Source organism: Zootoca vivipara, chromosome 3 (genome assembly GCF_963506605.1).
Source record: "Zootoca vivipara chromosome 3, rZooViv1.1, whole genome shotgun sequence".
In the NCBI taxonomy this organism is placed as follows: Eukaryota; Metazoa; Chordata; class Lepidosauria; order Squamata; family Lacertidae; genus Zootoca; species Zootoca vivipara.
The window spans coordinates 26,380,089-26,392,805 of record NC_083278.1 but is presented as its reverse complement, the minus strand read 5'-3'; positions in this window follow the sequence as shown (position 1 = coordinate 26,392,805).

Sequence of the window (12,717 nt, the reverse complement as noted above, 5' to 3'; positions counted from 1 at the left end):
TCAAATGATTGGTTTCCTCCCCACCCACCCCCCCAAAACCCCCCTCCTTTCTTGAAGACTGCCATTTCAGTTTAAGGAGGAGGGGAAGAAAGGTGGCTTGACAACTGCCAAAGTCAATTAACTAAGCCGCAAGATTGACATGTGTAACCAAAAAACAATAATTCACTTGTACTATATGACCTTGTTGAGTTTGGGAGCTGGGCAAAATGTTTGAATGATTCTTCATGGAAAGTGTAATTGTGCACTTTTCTGTAGCTGAGCAGATTCTGTCCCTGTGAGGGAAACTCTTGCTGAATTTTGAGTGACTTGTGAAGGTCCATTGAAGAGTTGTAGCTCAGTGGTAGAGCATCTTCTCAGACCTAGATAGAGGCGTGGGTGGGGAGGGGTACATCAACTTATTCAGCCCTATGTGGCATTATTAGCTCCCGTGTATAGCAAACATTAGTAGTGATAGGTCGCCAATATGCTCTTTCTGTCGGAACACTGTGATGTTTGTTAACCATTTTTAGGCCTTTTTTGTTTTGGTTTGCATATCCTCAAAGGTACTTTTTGGGTTTTTTTGGGTGTGTGTGTGTCACCATAGCTGCCAAGTTATCCCTTTTTTACAGGGATTTTCCCTTATGCTGAATAAGCTTCCTCGCGAGAAAAGCGAAAACTTGGCAGCTATGGTGTGTCACACACCAACATAGTAAAGGTCCTGAATCAAAAGGGGGTCTGAAGACAAAAATGGGGGCACCCCTTTACTGCCTTTCTTTTTACTATACCATATGTCTTATAGCTGCCCCCTTCCCTGCCTCCATTTCCCCTTTCCTTGCAGCTTACATAAAATAAGGTACTAAGCTAGGACTACAGGTTCTCAAACCTTTAAGGCACTTTCAAGGGTGTGTTTGTGTACACATATGCATGTGTGTGTATATAGATATTGACATAGATCTCAATTGATATCAATATAGAAATCGATATCAATATAGATCTAGACTGTACTATTTTCTAGAAAATGAGGTTCTGGAGCTCACAATGAACTTACTCCTTGTTTTCTTAGAATGGAAATGGCACCCACCTGAGAGGTGCTGAAGCTGAGCTCCGGATGGAAAAAAAAAGTCCTGGATATAGATATAGTTATTTTTAAGCCTCTGTCAATTCAGAAGACAGGTTGTTGTTTTTACAATTGTATATAATTATTCAGTTTTACTATTGGGCTTTTTGAAATGCATATGTACTTAATCTCTGGATTTCATCACCAAGATGATTTCCCTGAATAAGGGCTGAAAGGCCTCAAATGTGTTGAGTTACTGAAGATTTTTGTGTTTCAGTAAATCTGTTCCGTTTGAAGGAACATGAAGGTGAAATCATAAACATTGTTCTGAACAAGGACTGTGCAGCAGCTCAGAGTGCTGGACAGGTGAAGCTGCTGTTTTTAAAGTGTTTCGTCAAAGTGCTTTTTTCTTGTGTTCTCTTAACATTTGGTATTTGGGGTCATGTGGTATCTATCTCCTGAAGGCTAAAATGCTAGATCAACCTTCTTTTGTTATGAAGGCTGATTATTTGTGCTCTGCCACAATGGTGTTAGAAGTGCTCCTTGAGCCAAGATACATACCCAGTATTTAGCCAAGAGAGCACTTAACCTACTTATCTGTCCTCATTTGCCAACCCATGTACTGTAGGTCATTTTGCATTATGAACTAATGTGTGCGGTGGTTTCTGCTATTACGTTTGGCTATTTCATACTGGCAAGTTTGTGCCTGTGTGTATTTCAGTGGGAAACTGAGGGGGTGCCCACTGCCTAATGAGAGACTGTTTACAAATTTGGTGGACAATTTGGCAGCATGCTGGGAGAAATATGATGTACCGTAGGAGAAAAGCAGTTGAGTCAGCCATCTGTAGTGTAGATCGAAATGGTGTGAACAGGCTGCCAGACCTGCCAAGCTAAATGGGGTACAGTTTCCCTGTGTTTGGAATTATATCTACCAGGTCCAAAATCATTTAACCTTCACTGAACACCTCTCTCTCTCTCAGCTTCCTTCTGTGCAAATAGATTGCACAGCTTTTCACCTTCTGTTTCAAGATTTAAGCAATCTTGTGATATTAGGGATACCACCAAGTCACCATCTCTTCATAGTTTGTGTTTCAACAACCGTGTCCATAACCGATATGGAAGGACTTCGACATCTTACTTTGCCATTAAGGTTTTAGCTTTTCCTCATAAGAAATGATACCCCCATGCATAAATAAGAAATTACAGACAGCCTACTCAACACTTTAATATATTCTCTGGCAATATCCTTCACTGCCACCAACTTGTGCTACTTTGGCGTAACGTTGCCGTCATTCTATGGTTGCAATAAGAAACTCCGTGTACCGTTCACAGTGAATGGTTGGACCACCCCTTATTTTTCTGGCACCAAGGTTGCATTACTATGTGTGGGATACAAAAAAATAGTTTTAGAATCATAGAATACCAGTCTGTGGCAGCTTGTCCTTACTGCAGGTAAGATCACGGAGTTACTGCAGTTGTTCCTCAGAGGCGGCAGCCACATCCTCTGATATGCAGTCCAGGCCCTGCCCATGTTGCTTCTGTGTGATGTGTTTTCAATGGTAATATTCTTTTAGGACATGGGTGCCTTGTGTGGGTGGGACTAGGCCACCCTCCTGACACCAGCATCACTCTGCTTACCTGGACAGGGGCAGGGGGGCGGTGAGGTATGGGGGAGGGGTAACGTGTTCTCACTGGTAGGACCATGATTGCCAACCTGACCCAACCATGAAGCCCCAACCTCACCGCCTCCCAATCCCAGCGCTGCCAATGTAAACAGTGGTAATGCTGGTGTTTTGGAGGGCATCCTTGCCCCACCATGCGCACACAACTACTGCTTTGTGGCAGTGTGGTGTGTAAGAAGCCAATGTCAGCGTGTGACATCGGGTGTTGACAGTGTGGCATGTGTTGATCTGCCAACCTAGCAGTTTGAAAGCACACCAGTGCAAGTAGATAAATAGGTACCGCTGCGGTGGGAAGGTAAACTGTGTTTCCATGCGCTCTGGTTTCCATCGCGGTGTCCCATTGTGCCAAAAGTGGTTTAGTCATGTTGGCCACATGACCCGGAAAGCTGTCTGTGGACAAACACTGGCTCCCTCAGCCTGAAAGTGGAGGCGAGTGTCGCAGCCCCATAGCCACCTTTGACTGGACTTAACCGTCCAGGGATCCTTTACCTGCATGTGCTGATTCTCCCCACAGCCCACACTTGATGATTTTCATTGATTTATTTATTAGATTTATTTATTAGATGTATATCCCACCTTTCATCCAAAGACCTTATACAGGCCTTAGACCAGGCATCCCCAAACTTCGGCCCTCCAGATGTTTTGGACTACAATTCCCATCACCCCTGACCACTGGTCCTGTTAGCTAGGGATCATGGGAGTTGTAGGCCAAAACATCTGGAGGGCCGCAGTTTGGGGATGCCTGCCTTAGCCTGTTTAAGAGCATTTCCGCCTCCTTTTTCTTTTACCTTGATTTAGCATCGTGCCCCAGCACTATCAAGCTAACAGTGGGATCATCACTAACACCAGTATTCCTCATTCTCACACATAATCAGCCGTTGGGATAGCAAATACAAAATAATCAAGCGAGCTGCCGCCAACATCTATTGCAGAGATAACTGGAAGCTGAATGTCAAATTTCAGAGAGAATTTAAAACCTAGAATGCATCATTTCTGAGTGGGCTCTATATTTGGTAAAGCGAGATCTTTCATTGCCGTTTCATTATATCCATCTGTATGTGTGTGTGAAGAATGCTGTTTTATTTATAGCCGATACAGTCTTATCATTCAGCCACAGATAGGCTGCTACCAGCTTAGGACCACGGAGCTTCAGAATGTACTCAGACAATGTTGACACATTTGATGAAACAACTTTCTGCCCACAGACCAAAGCTGAACAACAAAAAACAGCTCCTTTCTAAATCTCATCACAAAGTGTGTGTGAATATGTGTGGGATCTGTTACAGGCCTATTGTGGCATGCGTGTGTGCGTGCAGGAGGGGGGGGAGACTTAAATGAGGAAATTATTGTTAGCTGCCTTCTGTTTATGTTGTTGCAGCTCACAAAGGAGGAAAGCACATAGAATATTAGGCACATCTTGGAGAGGGTCTGTGGCACACTTTGTAGAAATAGTCCCGGGCTGAAGTATCCAGCCCAACTGTTGTTGTTGTTGTTGACTTATTCATTGGGGGCGTGTGGAATTCTCCCCACAGGAGCAGGCATCTCTCCACCCCCAAGAATGCTCCTGGTGATGATGCTACCTGGTTGTCATGAGGTATTTTTGCTCTCATTTTCAAAGCACTTGACAGCCAAGCTGCTGAGCCGTTTGGAGTGGTAGGTGATGCTTGTTTAAAGTAAAAAGAAGGAAAAGAAGAAAACCCCACTTGGCTACCTCACTGAACAATAAGGACCTCCCCCCTCAATTGAACAAAGCTGGGTTTTCATGGGCCTGCAAAAGGAAGTCCTATGTAGTGCCCCCCCCCCACTAGAAATAATAGAAATGAATTATTTCTATTCAACACACACACACACACGCACACACACACACATTCTTTTTATATTTAACCTGAGTTAAATAACTTCCCATACCTTTGTATTGTCTACTTAGAAGTAAGTCCCATTGAGTTCAAGAAATGTGGGCATAGGATTGCAGCCTAAATTTTACTTCCTGAGAAATTTCTCTAGTCTTATCAGTGCATATTTGTTATGTGCAATGGATATTTCAATGCATATTTCAATTACGTATACCGTGGTACCTCTGGTTAAGAACTTAATTCGTTCCGGAGGTCCGTTCTTAACCTGAAACTGTTCTTAACCTGAAGCACCACTTTAGCTAATGGGGCCTCCCGCTGCTGACGCGTCGCCGGAGCACAATTTCTGTTCTCATCCTGAAGCAAAGTTCTTAACCTGAGCTACTATTTCTGGGTTAGTGGAGTCTGTAACCTGAAGTGTTTGTAACCTGAAGCATTTGTAACCTGAGGTACCACTGTATTTTCACTGAACTAACAATCTATTTTGTTCACTACTACCATAGAAAAGGAATTGACTTAGCCAGGTAATGGTGTCTCAAGCTAAATTGTCTCTGGTGACAAACATATATTCATATATTCTCTTAAGAATTGTGTGGTGACTCAGGGGAGAGCAGATTTCTGACCCCTCACTATTTGGCAATGCTCCTGCAGGCTTCTTGAGTTACAAATTCATTAATTTATATACTACTTAATGCTCAAATAGGGTTAGAGCTGGGGGAGGGGAGGCACAGGGTTCATGGACTGAGACAGTATCCTTTTGCTGATTATGAATTTGCATACAAATACCTTCCTGAGAATTAGGCTAGATGGCAAGGGGCTAGTCTCTAATCTGGTTGCCACCACTAGAGGGGTAAGACAGGGCTGCTTGCTTGCCCCTGCCCTATTTAATTTATATATTAACTCACTAGTGGCCCATATGACCAATGCTGTTTTCCACCCACCAAAATTAGCAGGTAGAGCCTTGAATGTCCTCCTGTATGCGGATGACGTCGCCCTCTTAGCTACCTCCCCCATTGGGTTAAGGAGGATGCTTCGAGCTCTTCATGAATACGTGACCCAACACGAGCTCCATCTTAATTATGCCAAGTCCAAAATAATGGTCTTTGCTGCTCGACCAAAACCTAATTTGTGGTCAATTAATGGTATTCCCATAGAGCAGGTTAGTTGCTTCAAATACCTGGGTCAGATAGTTCAATCAAACAGGTCCTTCTTGGCACACAGAGAATATATAGCCACAAATGCTTCTAAAGCAGCTCTGTTGATTAGATCCCTGTATTCCAAGAAACAGGCACAAACAGTAGATGTTGCCCTGCGACTCTTTAAAATGAAAGTTCTCCCACTACTTCTGGTAGGCATTGCCTTGGGTTCGCGTAGGGACTTTGTAAGATTGGAATCTATCCAATCACAATTCCTCAGGGCCATTCTCAGGATCCCCCCTTCTGTTGCGGGTGCGATCATGAGATTGGAGACCGGTTGTCAAGCCTTTACGTATGTGGCCCTGAAAGCGAAATTATGGCTATGGCTCAAACTATGTTTCAGACCGATGGGTTTGGCCCCCCTGATTCTGAGGGATAATTTTAAATCTCCACGGGAAAGGGAAGTGGTAGAGGAAGTGCAAAAGTGCGGTCTGTCCTCCCTTTATATTGAGTCCATGACATACAGCCGCGCTAAAGCGATGATCGCTCAGAGATTGGGGGATATAGCCAGACAGGAGGACATAGCCCGCGTGAAATCTGGGATGTTTTTAGGGGAGCAGGTGTATCGGTCTGCACCAGCCCGTTACCTGGCGGATATCCACTACGTGGAATACCGCAGACTAATTACTGCGGCTAGACTGAATGTCCTTGATTCGGCGGTTTTGAGGGGAAGATTTGGAGGAGTCCCATTCGGTCAGAGAATGTGCCATTGTGCCTTGGGTAAGGTAGAATCCACAGAACACATTCTACTGAGTTGTCCCTTTTATAGTGATTTAAGGCAATATCTTATAGACCCGTTGTGAGGGACAGGGGATATCGCGAAGTCCCTCCCCTCCTGAGTTCAAGCCCGTCCCCGAGCAAAGGGGAAAGCAGGGAGAGTTCCGATTCCAGTGGGGAAGCAGGAAGTCGTGTCCGAGGCTCAGGCAAGGTAGAGGAGCCAGGGTCCCAGGTGGGACAGGAAGGGGCAAGTAAGGGGGGAAGACCCATCCCCCCAACTCCAGAATTACGCAGGAAGAGGAGGGGCAAGAGGATGGGTCTGCCAAAGCTTTTGTGTTGGAGAAAGACGCGCCAAAAGCCATTAGGAGGTTCTGAAACCGACTGACAACATCGCTCCGTGTAAATAGCAATGACTTGAGCACTGTAAATACGCAGCACCAATAAAAGAATAAAATGCAGAGCTGCGTAGCGTCGTTACTCTGAAGTAGTCCACTCCGGCCACTGTGACAGCAACCTCCTAATCTTTTTTGGGCTACTTTGGAGTTGCCGGGATGAGCGTGTCAGAGGCGGAGAAGTGGCGGCAGATCGCTGAGCAAGCCCAGCTAGAACTGCAACAGCTGTCGCTGCAGGCGCAGGGAGAATTGAAGGCAGCTAAAGAGGAGACTAAGAAGGTCCAGGACGACCGGCTACAACTTGCGGAACAGGTGAGAGAGCTCCAGGAAAAAGAGCAGCATTTAAGGGCGGTGGCGGTAGACCTCCAAAACAAGCTGGATGCAGAGAAAAACAAGGCGGGAGGGGCACCCCAAGTCCAAGTGCTGCCAGGAAGGAGAGCCGGGACCCTAGTAAGCAAGTTCAATGGAGACCCGAAGGAGTTTCAGGGCTTTGAGACTGAGATTGTGTATGCTCTTGAGCTGCACCACGATGAGTTCCCTGATGATGAGCACAGAGTAGCGTTTATTGTGGAGCACCTTACAGGGGCGGCCAGGGAGTGGCTAAGACCGTTAATTGCAACAAGGAATCCTTGCATGAAGAATGTCAAACTATTTCTAGAAGGTTTGAAAACGATGTATTCGTCCGATAGTCATATGGACCAGACTAAGGAGGAACTTCATAATTTACGCCAAGGAAATATGACAGTTCGCGCGTATTGGGCGAAATTCACCATGCTGGTGCACAGATTGGGGTGGGATCTGGAGTCTGCCCCAATGCAAGCGGCGTTTTACTTGGGGTTGCATGAGGAGGTGAAGGATGAGCTCTCGAGAGGTCCAAAGCCCAGTAATATGGATCAACTGAGCAAAGCGGCTCTGGCGGTGGGGGTGAGGCAGGAATCCAGATGGAGCGACAAGCAAGCAACGCGCGCAAAGCGGGCTTGGTTCCCACGGTCGCAGGAGAAGCCACTCCCTCAACAACCCTTTCAAGCCACGCCTGGGGCCAGTCAGGACCAGGAACCCATGCAGATTGATAGCGCGCGCGCGCGGGCTTTTCAAACCCCAGCGGCGCCAAGACGCAAGGAGGGAAGGGGTGGGAATTGCTTTCTCTGCAACTCCCCCCAGCATCTCGTCAGAGACTGCCCACATCGCAGGGAGTGGCAAGGAAAGGCGGGAACGGTTGTGCCCTCCCCCACTGACGCAGCACCACAGCAGGGAAACGGGAAAGCCTGGCTGCAGGAGACAAGGGGCGGCAGCCAGGCACAGTCAGCAGACAACAGCCCCAGCCCACCCACCCGCACAGAGAGGAGCAGAGCCAGCCCACCCCTCCCAGAGCAGGAGTGGTTCTAGAAGTGACGCTCACGCTCCCAAATGGCTATCCATTGACGGTCCTCGCCCTAATTGACAGTGGTGCCTCAGCCAACTTCTTCTCGAGAAACTTTGCAGAAGAGCACCAGATCCAGCTTCTGCAGCTGGATTTTCCTCTGCACGTGGCAACCATTGACGGCAGAGAGCTGCTGGGAGGGGCCATCACTCATCAAACCCCCCCCATGAGAATGACGGTTGGAAGGCACTCAGAGACACTGGCATTCAACGTCACCACCATCTCAGACCCCCCAATCGTTTTGGGCATGAGCTGGCTGGCGCGCCACGACCCCTCCATAAGTTGGCATCAGAGATGCATCACTTTTGGATCGGACTTTTGCCTGGAACATTGCATGCAGCACCAACCAGGGGAGGGGCCTCCGATAGCCACGGTGGCCACCATGCACGTCAAAGGGGGTGAGGCGATACCCAAACCATACTGGGACCTGCAGGAGGTCTTCAGTGAAGCGGAGTCCGACCACCTGCCCCCGCACAGGCCTTTTGACTGCCAGATCAACCTGGTGCCTGGGGCAACTATACCCCCAGCCAAGCTGTACGCCATGTCAGACCAGGAACTGGAGGATCTGCGCGCTTTTATCGACAAGAACCTCAAGCGGGGGTTCATCAGAGAAAGCAAGGCAGCAGGGGGCAGCCCGGTCTTCTGGGTGGACAAGAAAGACACGCAACAGCGCCGTCTTGTGGTGGATTTTAGACGGCTGAATTCGGTGACAGAGCCAGTGGCTTTCCCCATGCCCAGAGTGGATGATCTCCTGACAGCGGCACGCAGAGGCAAGATTTTCACCAAGCTAGACCTGAGGGGGGCGTACAACTTGATCAGGATCCGGGAAGGCGATGAGTGGAAAACCACGATGTTCACGCCTCTGGGCTCTTTTGAATATCTGGTGATGCCCTTCGGGTTGCAAGGGGGCTCAGCATGCTTCCAGGCCTTCATGCACCACGTCCTGGGGTCCCTACTCTTCAGGAAATGCTTGGTCTTTCTGGATGACATCCTTATTTACTCCAACGACCCAGTGCAGCACGTGAAGGACGTCAGGGAGGTGTTACAGCGCCTGAAGGAGAACCACCTGTATGTGAAGCTGGAGAAGTGCAAGTTTCACACCAAGGAGGTGGACTTCCTGGGCTACAAGCTGTCAGACAAGGGGCTGGCAATGGACAAGGACAAGGTGCAGACCATCCTGGACTGGCACAGCCCCAGGACGCGCAAAGATGCCCAACGCCTACTAGGCTTTGCCAACTTCTACAGGAAGTTCATCAAGAACTTCTCTCGAGTTACGGCTCCCATCACTGACTGCCTGAGAGGCAAGCAGAAGTTCAGGTGGACACCAGAGGCGCAAGCAGCGTTCGAAAGCCTCAAGAGGGTGTTCGCCTCAGACCAGAACCTGTTCCACGTGGTTCAGGACGCGCCCCTACGCATTGAAACAGATGCTTCTGATAAGGCTGTGGGCGCCATTTTGTTGCAACTGGACGCCAACAGAGAGTGGAGACCCTGTGCCTTCTTCTCCAGGAAGTTGACCCAGCCCGAGCGAAACTACACAGTTTTTGATCGGGAACTTCTTGCGATCCACGCGGCGTTCCAGCACTGGAGACACTTCCTGGTGGGCGCCAAGCACCCCATCCAGGTGTGCACAGACCACAAGAACCTGGAGTTCTGGAGAACTGCCAGGGTGCTCAACCAGCGGCAGATACGGTGGGCGGAGTTCTTCTCGAACTTCAACTTCTCCATACACTACATCCCAGGAGAGCAGAATGTCAGGGCGGATGCCCTCTCCCGCAAGCCAGAGTACATGGAGGAGGAGGCGCCACCAGCCCCAGGGCACATTTTCCCCCCGTCGGCATGGTCCTGCGGAGCAGCAGTGGTGAGCGAGGCAGAACTCACAGCACTGACGGCAGCGGATGAATTTGCCAACCGCATCTTCAGAGAACTGAGAGGGGGGAGGGAGCAGGCAAAAGACTTTGCAGAACGCAGAGGGCTGCTTTTCTACAAGGGTGCGCTGTACCTACCCACCACCCAGCTTCGACGTACGGTCCTCAAGCAGATGCACGACAACCCTACAGCGGGGCATTTTGGAAGGGACAAGACCACTCACCTAGTCATGAGACACTTCTGGTGGCCAGGGGTGAGGGAAGATGTTCGAGACTATGTAAGGGGCTGTACCACCTGCCAGCGGGCGAAGGTGGTCAGAGCAGCGCCACCAGGGTTGCTGGAGCCCTTAGCCACACCACACAGGCCGTGGGAAGTGGTGTCCATGGACTTCATCACAGATCTGCCTTCGTCCAGGGGTAAGACTGCAGTGTTGGTGGTGGTGGACCTCATGTCCAAAATGTGTCACTTTATACCGTGTGCCAGGGCAGTCTCGGCAGAAGAGACAGCCAAACTGTTTGTTGATCACATTTTCAGACTGCATGGATTACCTTTGAGGGTTATTTCGGATCGTGGCCGCCAATTTGTTTCCAGGTTCTGGCGGCGGCTCATGAACCTCCTGCAGGTGGAGGTCAGCTTGTCGACGGCTAGACACCCGCAGACCAACGGACAAGCGGAGAGGGTCAACGCCATTCTGCAGCAGTACCTGAGATGCTACGTCAGCCAGCGGCAAACGGACTGGGTGGATCGCTTGCCACTAGCAGAATTTGCCTACAACAATGCAGTGCACGTCTCCACAGGGGTGTCGCCCTTTAAGGCCAATTACGGGCGCGACCTCAGATCTTTCCCAGAGAGGGAGAGGGAGGAGGAGGAGGAGGGCCCACAGGCTGAGGATTGGGCAGAGGAACTGGAGACGGTGCACCAGCAGCTCAGAGAACACTTGGAGAGGGCCAAGGAAGCGTACAAAAAGGGGGCAGATCGCCACAGGCGACAAGGGGAGGTCATCAGGGTGGGGGACAAGGTGTGGTTGTCCTCGGAGGGCCTTCCCACCAGAGGGAGGTGCAAAAAGCTGGCACCCAAATGGCTGGGCCCCTTCACGGTCACGCAACAGGTCAACCCGGTGGCATACAGGCTGGCACTGCCAGAGGACATGAGGGTGCATCCAGTGTTTCATAGATCGCTGCTGTCGCCGTACAGGGAAAGCAGCAGGCTCAGAGACAGCGAACAAACCCCCGAGGGAGGGGGGGAGAGGGAAAGCAGGGAGCAACTCAATGAGGCCACGGCCATCCTGGATTCAAGGTGGGGGGTGGGGGGCCTGGAGTACCTCATGGCATGGGAGGATGCTCCACCGTCCCAGAATGAATGGGTTCCCGCCACTCAGATACAGGAGGAATTCTTGGTGGAAGAATTTCACGCCCTCTTTCCCCACAGACCCAAGCCCTGGCACATGGAAAGGGAGGGGGAGGAGGAGGAGGCACGGGAGAACAGCTCACCATGGCGCTGGGAAGCGGAGTTTGAGGAACCAGAGGATGAGGTATGGGTGTCGCCAAGATCCACCCAGTCAGAGGAAGGAGCAGATTGGCAAAACATTTTTACCCCCACCAGCTCTGACGCCACGGACTTTTTGGGATTCCCGTCCTCCCAGGCGGAAGGGGGGGGCTCGCAGGACTGGGGGGAGGTGTTCACACCAACGGGCTCGGAGAGCACCGAGTTTTTAGGCTTCCAGTCGTCACCGACACATGGGGGGGGCCTGGGGAGGGGTGAAGGAGAGCTTGGGAGGGGGGTGGATGTGAGGGACAGGGGATATCGCGAAGTCCCTCCCCTCCTGAGTTCAAGCCCGTCCCCGAGCAAAGGGGAAAGCAGGGAGAGTTCCGATTCCAGTGGGGAAGCAGGAAGTCGTGTCCGAGGCTCAGGCAAGGTAGAGGAGCCAGGGTCCCAGGTGGGACAGGAAGGGGCAAGTAAGGGGGGAAGACCCATCCCCCCAACTCCAGAATTACGCAGGAAGAGGAGGGGCAAGAGGATGGGTCTGCCAAAGCTTTTGTGTTGGAGAAAGACGCGCCAAAAGCCATTAGGAGGTTCTGAAACCGACTGACAACATCGCTCCGTGTAAATAGCAATGACTTGAGCACTGTAAATACGCAGCACCAATAAAAGAATAAAATGCAGAGCTGCGTAGCGTCGTTACTCTGAAGTAGTCCACTCCGGCCACTGTGACACCCGTATTTATCTCAGTTTAGTTCCCGACCAAGAGAACGGCAGGCAGCATATTTGCTAAACAAGCCCACTGGGAAAATAACCTTCTCAGTGGCTAAATTCCTCTTCCTGACGCTCAAGTGTCGGAAACGTATAATCGAATGTCTTGATGTGGGTTACCTGTAGGAGGTTTAGTAGCGCAGTCATACCCCATTTATGTATCCCTCTGATGCCTTCAGTTTTATATTTTTATATTTTTATGTATCCCTCTGATGCCTTCAGTTTTATATGTTTATCTTTATATTGAGAAATGTTTTTTGTTTCTGACTATCGGTCGAATAAAGTATATTGATTGATTGATTGAGTTT